Below are 14,307 nucleotides of genomic sequence, written 5' to 3'. Positions count from 1 at the left end.
GTGCTGTCCACCAAACCGGAGGTCAGCAAACTGTGGCCTGCAGCCCAAATCCAGCCTGTAGCCAGATTTTGTCAAGTGACCTGAATGGATTACAAGGACACGAGACAGAGACCGGAGGTGGCCCCACAAAGCCTGAAGTATTTACTGTCTGATCCTTAACAGAAAAAGTTTACTGACTCCTACACTGAACATAAGGACATCACCTAGCTGTGGCTTCAGCTTACCCAGAAATTTTCCCAAGGGCTCAGGAACAGTTGGGACCACAGATCCAGCCCAGACAGCCCTAATGGAACCAGAGCCATCCACACTCCAAAAGGAGGCAGTTTAGGATTTGAGAAGCATCTGCTAGTACCTCGGATTTTACAGATTTCTCCATAAACCATTATAAATTGAGTCTACCATTTAAAAAATATTATCTCAGAGGAAGGAGGACTGCCTTCAGTTGTCCATGGCGACAAGCCACCACAAAAACCCTGGTGGAAAGTTTTTGAAAGACAGAGGAAATGCGTCCGCAGCAGGAGCATGGGAATGCAACTCTGCCCAGACACTGTGGGACGAATTCTGGAAATCTGCCCAAATGAGAAGCCCAAAGTGCAGTGTGCAGGGGATTTCACACGGAATACAAGCGATACCCAAACTGGTCTGAATTGTGTCTTAGGGTCAGGTAGTTTTATTCTTCTTCACAGGGGAAACCTTGGAAAACGAGCCCTTTCAGACTTGCCTAGCCTTGTGTTTTTATTGCTTCCTTATTACCCCTTTGTATAAGTCAAACTTTTCTCTGATAATGACTGCATCTTCCTAAAAGCTTCTTCTGAGTTATTTTCGAAGAAGCTGGATCCATCTTAATATTTTCCTGCCATAATTGCCTCAGGCCAATTTCTTCTAAAGGAATTAAAAATGCAAATCTAATATTCTAATTGCATAATAGGATCATCTTGGCAGCTCAATCAATACTATCTCCCACTGTCAATAATAAGGCTGGGCTGCACGGATGTCAGAGCCCACCAGTCTCACTTTATCACTGGCCCCGTGGCCCATCCACATCTATAAGATGTGACATCTTATCCGTGGCCTTCTATCAATCAGCTTTAATTTGTGCATCACAGAGATGCACATTGTCATCTTCACATCCACGTTGCCTTGGGCACCAGACAGCCCAGAGTTGAAGCTTTCACATTTCCAAGGACTAAGTTAAATGGCAGAAAGAGCGTGGATGACAACCACATGTAGGATTTTTTTTTTCCTGGACACCATCCAATGGAATTGGAAGCATGGACCTACAACGGGTCACCCCAAAGATCCCAGACCTGTCATTGCAGCTATAGATCATTGCAAATGGCACAGGCCTGGAGTCGGGAGACCCTGCTGTGAGCTCCAGCTCGGCCATCCCCCAGTGGGTCCACTTGAGCAAGTCACTTAGCTTCTAGGTGTCTCAGTTTCCCCTTCTATAACAGAAGGGTGTTAACTTAGCTTGAATGCTCAAGTCCCTTCCAGCCTAAAACTTATTTTACTTCTAGAAGAGTAAAGATCGTACTCTGTGCAGCAAGGATGAAGACTGTCAGTTTGATTGAAATAACAGACATTGTTGCTACTTCTGGGCAATTTGCCAATTAACAGTAGCAACACTGTAATTAACACCTATCATGCAAATTCTATTTCCATTGAGAAATGCTTTTCCAATAGATATCCCTCACCCTTTCAATATTCTCTCTCTAGCTGAAATTTTTTTTTCCAGGTTTCAAATACCTGGATCTATTTGATCCAAAACCTCATCATTCAATTTATCCATTTCAACCAGCAAAGAACACTGATGCAAACTATATCAACAGTCTTAAATTTCCTTAAGTAGAAATAAGCAATTGGGGTGTACCTTAGGTTTCTATTAAATCCGATTTTAGGGTAAGCTCATTTTGAATTGACAATCGGGCCAAAGATTTTTAGATTCTTTGAGGAACATCTTTCTGAAATTATGAGAGCACACAGTGAAATTCAAAGTAGTTTATTTGGCTTTCTAGAAATGTATTCTGTGGGTATCTGTGAGTATCTCATGCAATTAGAGTTAAATTCTTTATATGGTTCTTTGTAGTTTATTCAATTAACAACTATCAACTCTATGCTGGGCTTGTGTAAGGAGCTTTCACACATATTTCTTTATCTGGTGCTTAAAGTGACCCAGGGGTTACATAAGATTGGCATCATTTTCCCCAGAGGAGTAAACCAAGGCTGGGGGACAGTAAGAGATCCCCAGGAATTATCAGGAGACCTGAACGTGACAGAAGATGTAAAGATTATTCAAGAAATCAGGAAAAAAAGGAAAGAGTCCTCAGACTTAAGGCAGGCAAAGGGTTCCATTTTCAAAAGGGCTGGCAGAGGGATTCAAGATAAGGAGGTAGAGCATGGAGAGGAAGGAATATTCTGTGAAAAACAGGCCAGTGAGCTTAATATTGATCCCTGGCAGAACATGAGAACGAATCATTATGGGTTGATCTGTGAGCTCGGGGACAAACAGTGACTGCCAAGAGGCTGGCCGCTCTAAAGACAAGTCACCCCAATCTAATCTCGTTTCCTCTCCTGATAGGGTTATTAGGCTGGTTGATCAGTGGATCTGGATTTCAGCAAGGCACTTGACAGAGTTGCACAGGATATTCTTGTGGACAAGAGGGAGAAATGGGAGTGGGATTGGAGTACAGCTAAGTGAATTTGTAGCTGGCCAGACAAGCGTATCCAAAGTGTTGATTAATAGAGTGATGTCCACCTAGAGAGAGGACCATGGCCGTGCGCTCCAGGGCTTTGTTTTTGGCCCTGATGTGTTCAGCAAGCTCATCAGTGTCTTGAGCAGTATTATAGGAGGCATGCTTATTAGAACATTGACTGACATGAATGTGGGAGGGATGCTAATACATTAAACAAAAGAATCAGGATCCGAAATGTTATCCTGCTAGACCAACGGCCCCAAAACCATCAAGAAGAAATGTAATAGGAATGGATGTAAAGTGATTTAATGTATTCCAAAATGAGGAATAGAGAGTCTAAGAATCTTGGCTTAGGAGCAGTTCAGGGAGAGAGGACCTGGCCCCATGCATGCTGGGCTTCCATGATTTTCTGTAGCCAAAAACAAACCCAAGGGATTTTGGACTGCCTTAGTCGACACTCGGGGTCCCCACCAAAAGTAGTTCTGATCCTGCGACGTGGTGGGCTGGGAGAGACCCAGGTTCAGGTCAGGCACTGCATTTTAGGACATAAGAGACAATTCACTGGAGGGGGACAATACCAATGACAGATGTAGCTACCACACTAGGTGACAAATGATATTTACCCAAGGAAAGGCAAGGATGGCCATCTCCTAATATCTGGAGAGTGACACAGAAGGAATGAGAAACACAGTCTCCACTGCTCCATGAGGACAAAGGGACTTACAGAAGCTCAGAGAGTTTCAGGGCATGGACGTTGTCCCATGAGTGATAGAGTTCCCAACGTTGAGTTATAGGCTTGGCTGGTGGAAGAACTCTTCGTTTCCAGAGTGAGAAATTGCTCTGTGTGGTCCCACAGGGCAAAATTTTTGGTCTGTGGCAATGTGTTGACGATTGAATTGCCATACACATGGCCTGCTGGTTAAATCCATCAGGTAAGCACTAGCCAGTTTTTACTTCAAGGTTCCTTGTGTACGTCGGGAAGGTGTGACCGAAAAATAAAAATGAGCATGACACGTGGCTTTCTCTGGAGGAGCTGAAAATCTAAAGTAAGTAATTGACTAAGAGGCAAATTAAATCGATTGTAATAGAGGCACAAAGCAAGAACTGCAGGATGAAGAGAGGGTGACATTTAACTTTAAGTTGGGTTGGAGGCCATTCAAAGAAAGCTTTGCAGAACAGATAGCATTTGATCTCAGTGGATGCTGGGGCTCCGGCCCAGGCCACAATGCCAGTGACATTCTAAAGGTTCCCATTCCTGCAACTTTCCCCATATTGACCCTTTTGAAATTCCATCTTCTCTGTGCAGTTTCTTTGACGAGTTGTTGTTCTTTGCCCACACTTCGCACTTCACAGTTTAGTTCTCCTTGACTTGCTGACTTCCTCGTCACCTCACTGTTATGAGGGACCTGCCTTCCACCCATTTTCACATCAGACAGAATCCTGGATCAGGAGTGGCATTCCCCTACTTTTGCCATGTAAGGTGACCTGATCCCAGGAGCGTCCCTTCATCATCTTTGTATTCTGTTGTTCGGAGTAGTCAGAGGTCCCTCCCAGGTTCAAGAAGAGGCGGTTACACCAGGTGGGCATATGAGGGCCACCCAAAGGTCTGTCTGCTGCAAGTGCTGAACAAGAATCAACAGTCACCTGGAGCAAGGAGGTGAAAAGACGGGGCAAGGGCAAAGCTGGACGGGCGGTTCAGAGCTGGGCTCCTGGCTCCCTGGGGAAGCCTTTAGGCAAGCCCTTACTTTCTATCCACACTTGCACAGACAAATGGCTTGTTATCCTATGAGTATAACGGGGGGTTGGGGGCAGTTTAGGTACCAGGTCACCTCTGGAGTCACCTCTGAAGACTTAGTTATTTATTGGGAACTAAAAAGCCAGCAAATACTTTCAGGGCATGAACGAATTTCCAACACAGCAGGTGAGACGAGGCTGCTCTCAGCCAGCCATCTTGGGTTCTTACCGTTCTCAGTTCTGGATGCCCCTGCGCCCTGGAGGGCACCAACCCACCTGGCAGTGGTGGCTGACACAGCTGGATTTACAGGGCTTGGCCATCACACAGGCCCCCTGCCCATGCCTAAGTGACATTATCCCCCAAGCTGTGTGTTTACATCCGGGAATTCCCAGACTTTACCAGCTGCCCAGATGGAACGTTTCCTTTGCAGTAGTTTTTACTCCACGGAGCGCTCAGAGCTGGAGTGCTGGAGCCATCCCCTCAGCTTTCTCATGATGGAAGGTGTCACCTCCCCTGAGAACTGACCATTTAGAAATTGATTGCCATAATGTTTCATTCTACAATGAAGATTCTGTTCTCTTTGTTTCTTCTTCTTAAGACCTGCCCCTGGAGATCTCAGAGGAAGACTGATTGGTATTTTCTCCTTCTGTCAAGTGGTATGAAAACTGTGTAGGAGATCATCATGAAGCACTTCCAATCCAAGCCATTTGCTCCATCCAGGCATGGCGCCCTCCTTGGGGAGATGGTGTTTCCAATGGTATGTAACTGCCATAAGTCTGATGCCTTTCGGGAATTGACTAGTGCTAAGAATGGCTCTGTGGTAGAGTGAAAAATGGCCACAGTCCTTGGATCTTTGAGAGAGTCACTTCCCTTCAAGAAGTGTAACCTACTTCTCCATACCTCGAATTCGAGTTGTTGTTATGACTTAATTAAGGCAAAAGAATGAAGTGGAAAGGACAGTCTGAAAATCTGGGGCCCAGTCATCAAGAGGCCTTGCATTAATTCCACGTCTTGTAATCCTGCAAAGAGCAAGCCCAGGCCAGCCTGCAGGAGGATGAGAGACAACTTGCAAGAGAAGCTCGTTGTCCCATCTGACACCATCTTCAACTGGCCAGGCTCTGGTCAACCCAGCCACTGACTGCAGACTGAGTGAACCTGGAACCAAGCAGACACAAGAAAAACTGTCCCGCTAAGAGCCCAGACCAAGCCACAGACACCTGAGTGAGACAATTGGCTATTATTTGCACCTATTTCATTTTGGGGTAGTTTGTTATGCAGTAAAAACTAACTGATACAGATTCCATAGTTTATCAGCATAAACATCAGCGTTCCCAGTTTGAAAGAACCCATCTCCTGGCTCATTCTCAAACACCCAGGAGGCTGGTGACGTCCCTGCTCCTTCTGCCATGGAGTGTTTTGAAACCATTTTCTTGGGCCACCAGGACCTAACATTGAAACGAAGGAAAAAACCTTGGTGGGGGGGATGGGTGGAGCTGCCATATGTTTTCCTTTCACAAAAGCCCTTGCAAAGCATATTTCTTTATTTCAGCCTTGGATGATTGCCTTCAATTCTTTGTTTCATAAGCTTCTATTCTTCCAAAGAGCCATGACAGCATTGATTTCAACCTATGATTACTGGTGAAATATTAAACCTTATTGATTTGAAATTCAGGATTAGTTGCAAGTTGGATACTCTGCATATTCTGAAGATGGACAATTTTATTTCTTCTAGTTGAAAAGTAATTGCAGCTCCACAATATGATTTTTGGGGAGATATAGCACGTCAAGCCAGCTTTCTCATTTTGTCTGCCCCCAAAGTTTCTAGGCTAGGAAAACCTTAGCTATTCCTAGCCATTTTCTCATGAGAAGTATTTTTGAAACTTAGTTCATACCCTTGCCCCCCAAACTGATAAATAATCCCTTCTAGGTGTCAGTGGCTACTAAAATTAATTATTCAAAATAAATCATGCATTATATACAAGATTTAAAATGAAAATTATATTTACTATTTTTTGATCACTTGGGGAAAATATTGAGGCCCAATTCCACTTAAATTAGATACTTTATTGCAAATGATGTCTATTTATTAGCAAACATTGATATATGATACTGCCTTTTTAATGGATACACATGAGTACATTTTTTAAAAGTAATCAAAATAAAAACATAGCAAATGAACTCTCAGTCACTCCTAGTATGTTGACATCTCGTTCATTCTATAACATTTGGTCATACGTTACCCAGAAATGCTACTGAAAGTAGCTAATAATTAGCTATTACAGAATGAAAGTATGGCCTCAGGAGACAAAAAATACCCACAAAAAAATTTTTTTAATTGTTTGGGGACTTTTGAAATACCTTCACCGTCACTGTGTAAGGTGCCCAATGGCAAGAAGCTCACGTATTTTCTTCCCTGAGATGCACCTCTCAGCAGAGTGACAGGCAGAGAGTAGGTCCTCAAGACACATTATAGTTGAAAACATTCGGCCATGAATAGTAGACATCTCTTTAATCTGAGCATCTGAGTTTGGGCATTTAAAAGAAACCTATCTGACAAGTATATAATCAATATTTCTGATGGGAACTCAGGCTTGCTTTTATATTTTAGTGCCTCGTTACGTTTTTCAACTTTTAAAAATTAATACATCAGGGCTTATTGATACCTTATATATCCTACCATCAATCATAATACAAGACTAGTTTAAATGCTGGGAACCTAAAATAATCCACGTTCCAACTAATTCATTCAGAAATTCCTGAGGTTGGGGGAAATGAATAAAAGCACAAATAGTTACTTTCTCACCCATTTGCAGGGCTTCACAGAGAGTTCTTCTGAACTCATGCTGCCCTTGGTCTTTCCCTTTAGGACAAACCCGGCTGGACCGCTGATCATCTTCTCTTCATCTATCAGTCAGGATGGCCTGTGTCCAGTGGGGCTCCTACAACCTGAAACTTCCATCAACTTTCACCAGAAAGGGACTCTGGCCAACTCCAGTGAAGTGTGGGATCCTAGGAAAAAGAAACCGAAGGAACTCACAGAATCAGGGGTTGAACAAGGAACATGAAAAGACAGGCCCTGGTACCAGCCCTGGTACCCCAGGGGAAGCCCTGGGACTTTCTCTGAGGCACGGAGGTAAGATGACTCGGCTCTGACAGGCCTTCTGTTGAAGCATGTGGCACCTTTCCACATTCTTTTTTTTTTAAGATTTTATTTATTTAGTGGCGCCTGGGTGGCTCAGTAGTTAAGTGTCTGCCTTCGGCTCAGGTAATGAGATCGAGCCCCGCATCGGGCTCCCTGCTCAGCAGGAAGCCTGTTTCTCCCTCTCCCACTTCCCCTGCTTGTGTTCCCTCTCTCACTGTCTCTCTCTCTCTGTCAAATAAATAAATAAAATCTTAAAAAGAAAAAAAGGTTTTATTTATTTATTTGAGAGACAGAGCACGAGCCGGGGACGTGGGGAGGGGTAGAGGGAGAAGCAGACTCCCTGCTGAACATCAGGACTCGATCCCAGAACCCTGGGATCATGACCTGAGCCGAAGGCAGACACTTAATCAACTGAGCCACCCAGACGCCCAACCTTTTCACATTCTTAAGAGAACCAGACAGCCATCAACTTATAGCCACCACAGGGTCACATGTCCACAGGGACCTTCCCAGTGAGAAAGAGCTCAGGGAAGAAATCTCAGCATGCACAACTCACATTATCCCTAGAAGAAGGTGCTAGAAAAATGAGCCCAAGTTGCCTGTCAGCAGAGTAAAACAGGTGCTGACTCTATGGAAGGCGTACTTCATCAAGAGGCCAACTTTACCACCAGGAAACCAGAGTGCAGAGTTCCAGCACCTCTAGCTGAAAATGCTGTCATACTAGGGTCAAGAGCAAAGACTCCAGGCAAAAGCCTGGGCTCTGTCCCACCTTCCCTCTTTTCTAACCATGTTGCTTTGGCAAAATAACCATCCCTGTGAGCCTGTGTTTTCATCCATAAAATGGGCTTAATAATACAACCTACCTCAAAGTGCTCAGGTGAGATTCACCAGGTGGGTACCTGAAAAGCACTGAGGACAGGGTCTGAAACACAGCAATCACCCCACAAGTTTTGCTGTCGTGGTTTTATCGTAGCTCTTTCTGCCTTGTCTTCTCTCTCTCAACTTTAAGTTTCTGAACAGGGAAAAAAAAAAAAAAAAGGAAAGAAAAGAAAAGAAAAAGAAAAAAGCCCAACGATTCTCCTTCCCCAAGCCCTCAGTGTGGTGCTCAGCAGAAGTTAGATGCGTCAAGAGTTGTGGTCAAAGTTGTGGAATCATTTACTTTCTTGTGGCATTTTGATACAGTTCAGAATTATTGATCTTGGTTTCTGGGAACAATATGGTTACATATTAGATACTTTCAGACCAAATTTTGTTTTCTCCTACAAACAGGAGGTAAAGGGTCACAGCTTCCCAGGCTTGCCACACAGGAATGATCAGCTGGGACCTGGGAGTCGGGTTCCAGTCCCACCTCTGCCGGCCACCAACAAGCTGAGGGATTGTTAAAAATATATCACCTTGGGGCGCCTGGGTGGCTCAGTTGGTTAAGCAACTGCCTTCGGCTCAGGTCGTGGTCCCGGGGTCCTGGGATCGAGCCCCGCATCGGGCTTCCTGCTCAGTGGGGAGCCTGCTTCTCCCTCTCCCTCTGCCTGCCTCTCTGCCTACTTGTTCTCTCTATCTCTCTGTCAAATAAATAAATAAAATCTTTAAAAATATATATATTTTATATATATATATATCACCTTGCCCGCACAGACCCGGGCTCTCCCATCTGGGCAGTGAGAAGGGCTCCCCCTACGGGGTTATAGGGTTAGTAATGACAGCAATAGCAACCTCACCTCTAGTGTGTGCCAGGCATGAGTTGGAGTGCTCTGGAATCACCCACCCCCTCAGTCCTCATGAGGGAGCACTCTCGTCATCCCCATTCTACAGCTGGGGAAACTGAGGCACAGGGACCCGACAGCTCGTTAAGTGGTAGACTCAGCATCTGGCTCTAGAGCCTGTCTTCCCAACCATCACCCAGTCCTGCCACTTCCAAGTTCATTAAGTTCATTAAGAAATACTTAACGTGGGACTCCTGGGTGGCTCAGTTGGTGAAGCGTCTGACTCTTGATTTCAGCTCAGGTCGTGATCAGGCCCCATGTTGGGCTCTGCACTCAGCGGGAAGTGTGCTTGAGATTCTCCCTCTCCGGCTGCCCCTCCTCCCCAGTAAATATAAATCTTAAAAAAGAAAAAAAAAGAAATACTGAATGTGCCTCCCCGAGAGCTCAGTGTGTGTTGGACCCAGTGATCATCGGGGCTCTGTGACATCACTACCATAGGGCCTTGGCTCTTCCTTCAAGAAGCAAGTCATTGTCCTCTCTTTCCCAAACCTTCCTGAGTCTTGGTGTCGGCAGCTATCACTCCTCCTTCCGCACGCATTTCCATGCTGGGGCTGGTGTGGCGGTCACAGCGTCCTGAGCTGGTTCCTGTCACTTTATATGAATTGCCTCATCTCCCCAGCCATAGGACGGGCCTCTGACATCAGAGACTGTGTCTTCCTCCATCCTGGCACCCCCTGCTGGAGCACACAGAGCATCACACCTATGCTGCCTCCCGTCTGACGTCATCTATTGATTTAGCTGAGAGGACGGGGGAGGGGGAGAGAGGGAGGCCGCGGGGCTCCCAGGGGCTAGCAGCACGGTGAACCAAGACTGGCACCAGACGAGGGCCACAGCTCCTCACGGAAGTCCGGACACAACCGGGACAAGGAGGGAGGACAGTCCAGGCTTTTTTTTTTTTTTTTTTTTAAGATTTTATTTCTTTATTTGACAGAGAGAGAGCACAAGCAGGGGGAGAGGCAGAGGCAGAGGGAGAAGCAGACTCCCCACTGAGCAGGGAGCCTGACATGGGGCTTGATCCCAGGACCCTGGAATCATGACCCAAGCCGAAGGCAGCCGCTTAACCGACTGAGCCACCCAGGCGCCCCAGTCCAGGCTTATTTCGACAGCAGGCTGGAAGAACCTGACACTAGACAGACGCCAAGTTGCCGCAGGAACTTCCTGAAGGACCCTTCACCCAGAGCCTCACACGACTTGCCCTGGGGGCCAATGCATCATTCACAATGCCATTTCCATGTTCACCTTTTTGAAATATTAATGGACCAGGCTGGCCTTTGTTCTGCTGACCATGGACACAGTACCTGTCCCTAGAGGAGGCAGAGAAGATGGACTCAGAGCCCGGGATTGAAATTCCATCGAGTCTTTGGGTCAATGGAAATCCTTTATGCTGTGACTGACATGGGCCCACTCCTTCCCTTCACTTTAATTCCAGAGGCTTCGAGCGAGTTTTGCTCACGGGACAGAATGCCATCTCCGTTCTAACCTCAAACACTGTGGTGAGGAGACAGAGGCTTGCAGCAGAATCAAGGGTCTGCAAGGAACAGCCCCCTCGCTGTTGGCAGGTATAGGGACAACCGTCACATATGGATCCCAATGGCTGTCAGCCCTGCAACCCAAGAGAAAAGTCCATTTCGGGAGTGATTTATCTCGGGAGTGCACACATGAAAGAGGCTTAGATTTTTTTGCACTTTTGATTTGAGACTGTGTCTGCAGCCGATTGTATCAGAAACATTCCTGACCCACCTAGGGACGTGTCTCTATGTCAACATTGTCTGGCAACGGCCGTCAGACCCCTGCTCAACAAGGCTCTCAAGGAGAAGAGAGAGAGAGGAGAGGAGATGTGTGCTAGCAGAAGCTCCAGAAGCCTGGTGGTTCAGGAAGAAAAGCCAGGTTGCAAAGACAGAGCTGGAAAGTGGGATACAGCTGCATAAGCGGTGGCCAAAAAGCCTGGAAACCCCAGGGAAGGGAGGCAGGCTCCGGGCACCGGGTTGCACAGTGGTGGCCACAAATGTGCATCCACCTCTCAAGCATTCCATAGTTTGCCTGCATCCTGTCTAGTGACCAACACTGTCTATTGCCGTAGACTCTGTGATGAAAGGCCATCTTGTGCATCCAAAGCCGACACACACAGTGGCAGGCGCCCATCCATATCCCTTTGCCCCTCCCTATAAGGGCACTCCAGCCCAACTTCCAGCTCCCAGCAGCTGCATTTACTTGCCTGAAGGTTTTCTGTGGCCACCAGAGCCTGACCTCCCCGTAGACATTGCCTGTTGAAATGGACAGAAAATTAATGCCCCCGGGAGCAGCCTCCCCCCACTGACTGACTGATGGGTATTGGTGAAACAGGCACCACAAGGTGGGAGCAGTCTGACGTTCAACACTGTTTCCTAGAGTTCCCCAAGGTATTACATGCTAGTTTTCCACAAAAATAACTTGCTGGACTTGAATCCTTGTCTCAGAATCTGCTTCTAAGGAGACCTAAACTTGGGTATGTGTTACAAACACTTGCACACACGCACGCACGCACACACACTACTATTCACATAAGGGTTTAAATTGTACAACACTCCGGTTACATTATTTGTTTTTCACATCAATTTTGTTGCTGCTCTTAATTCATTTTAGAAAGTAGGGAACTGAGTCTAGAGAAGCAAATAGATCACCCAGAGTCAAATATCAGGCTGAAAACCACTTCTAGCTGTTTCCAATGCCTTTGATTTTTCCACGGCACAGTGCTGCCCCAATGGAGGGGACAACCAAGGACAGAATTCCAGAAAGCTCACTTATGGTCAATGTGTCTCTTGGTAAAATCTAAAATTGGTATAAGGCTGAGCCAACACTACTATCATTGGGGTGAATCAGTTCCTACCCATCCCCAGCAAGGCTTCCGCCATCATCTATTGGCACATGTTACAAAGAATAATGTTCAATAAATACATGGTGGATAGATGGATGGAAAATAGATGATGGGTGGTGGATGGACAGATGGGTGGATGGATGGATGGATGGATGGATGAACATATAGCCATTATCAGTCCACAATGAATGTCTAAATCTCTTGCATTCTGAGCAAGAACAAGGGTGGAGTTACAACTTATTAAATATGATTTGCATGTAACCTATTGCCTAGTTTCTGTCCCGGCACCAAGGACATCTGAGAGGATGTGTATAAGAATGTCATCTATGGGGAGTATCAGCAAAAAAAGTTTGAGAAAAACAAGTTTCAGTCATTTGCTGGAAGCTGGGGTGAAACCAACTTTGCACCTGAAGCAGTGGTTCTTATGCCTACGTGAGAACAAAAACCACCTGGCAAACTTGTTAGAAATGCTGAAGGGGCGTCTGGGTGGCTCAATCGTTAAGCGTCTGCCTTCGGCTCAGGTCATGATCTCAGGGTCCTGGGATCGAGCCCCACATCGGGCTCCCTGCTCGGTGGGAAGCCTGCTTCTTCCTCTCCCACTCCCCCTGCTTGTGCTCCCTCTCTCGCTGTGTCTCTCTCTGTCAAATAAATAAAATATTAAAAAAAAAAAAGAAGAAATGCTGAAATCCAAGGCTCTAATTTAATAAGAATCCAGGATCATGTATATCCTCACAATCCCTGTGATGTCCTGGGCTGGAATGAAGGGAGCCCTTTCACAGAGACCTCTTCTTCCCTTTAGTTTATTGTCAGGGTTTGCCTTAAAGTATCAGCATCACAAATACATATGTGACTTGTAGAGGGAGTCACAAGTGGGATATAAAAGGCCAACTATTCCCACCCTGGGTATTCACTGAAAGTGGCCAGGAGAAACACAGAAGCAGTATCTAAGGGTGAGAGGGGAGATTAGGGGCCAGGAAATGCAACCCCAGATCCAGTATATCAGTCCCTCATAATGCTGCCAACAGAAAGTGGTCTAGCTTTTGCTTGAACACTTCCTGTGTTAGGAGGCTGTCTACCTTCTGAAACTGTCCATTTATTTTTTAACTGTTTGATTCCAAAGTTCTTAGTGGTTCCAGTGGTGTTTACTGAGGCCCCACAAAGATTAGGTCCAATCCCTGTGCACCATGACAGCTCATGGAATATTTAGGGACAAATGGAATGTCTGTTCTAAGATAAGCACCACCCTTATCCCTTAAGGATCCATGTGATAGAATATGATAACTTTTAACACCTGGGTGAAGCCCTCTGGACCTCCCTTTGAATTCAGCCTTCCAGCTGTGGTCTGATAAGCACAAGGAGAGAGGGTCTACCACACCCCTTATTATGGACACTCTACCTCCATTATTGCCTTCTGAAATCACATTAGCTGATCTAGCAGCCACATCCTATTGAGCCAAAACTCAATTAAAACCCCAAAGTCTTTTTTCACTGAGAACCTCTCCATGTGTGGCCATTGATCCGGTTATCAGCACTCTCTTGAGTAAAGCTGTTCAACCATGTTGTGAATCAGAATCTAACTACTTGGCCCGTGCTTCCACATCTCTCCGTCGGCTCCACATGGGAGGAGGCTCACTGCTTCTTTATCCTTCCTCTGTTCACTGGATCTGGGTAGAGTGATCAAAATCAACTGTTCTGCCCCTGCTTCCTGGAGGCACACCGTCATGACACTAGAGGAGACTTTGGGTCTGGGATCTGATCGTATCTGCAGAAAGACACAACAGGTATCACTGCATTTCCAAAGCATGAAATGAAGTGCTCTTGTCATGAAAAATTCTCTTTTCCCACGATGATACTGGAAAATAGGACAACACGGGGCTCTTTCAGAGTATCCAAGGAATGAGGGAACTTGTGTCCAAGCTGAGACTCTGCTGTTTTAAGAAAAGGGTTTAATCCACTTTTATTTATTCTAATAGCTGATCATTCATTTGGATCTATTTTAGTATCTCCCGAATCCTGTCCTCCTATCGCCCATCATATTGTTGTTCAATATTGTAATTCCTTCTCATTTGAAATAGCCCCTCACATACCATTCATATTATTCTTATGGTAGATTCACAAAATGT

At 45.7% G+C, this 14,307-nt stretch overlaps 1 long non-coding RNA gene across 1 annotated transcript; it reads right to left on the bottom strand.

The window, feature by feature from the left end:
• Positions 1-1,714: 1,714 nt before the first annotated feature.
• LOC135362658 (uncharacterized) lies at positions 1,715-10,224 on the bottom strand. The gene is made up of 3 exons (XR_010407592.1): positions 8,434-10,224; positions 7,232-7,437; positions 1,715-5,583 (listed from the first exon to the last, which is right to left on the bottom strand). It is a non-coding gene; the product is annotated as an uncharacterized LOC135362658 (long non-coding RNA).
• Between the last annotated feature and the right edge of the window lie 4,083 nt (positions 10,225-14,307).

The sequence above is a fragment of the Mirounga angustirostris genome, unplaced genomic scaffold (assembly GCF_029215605.1).
Source record: "Mirounga angustirostris isolate CCGP_5_RB_7025 unplaced genomic scaffold, mMirAng1.0.hap1 SCAF_1, whole genome shotgun sequence".
NCBI classification, from domain to species: Eukaryota; Metazoa; Chordata; class Mammalia; order Carnivora; family Phocidae; genus Mirounga; species Mirounga angustirostris.
Note: the sequence above shows the minus strand (reverse complement) of the source record. Positions and strands in the feature narration are given on the sequence as shown.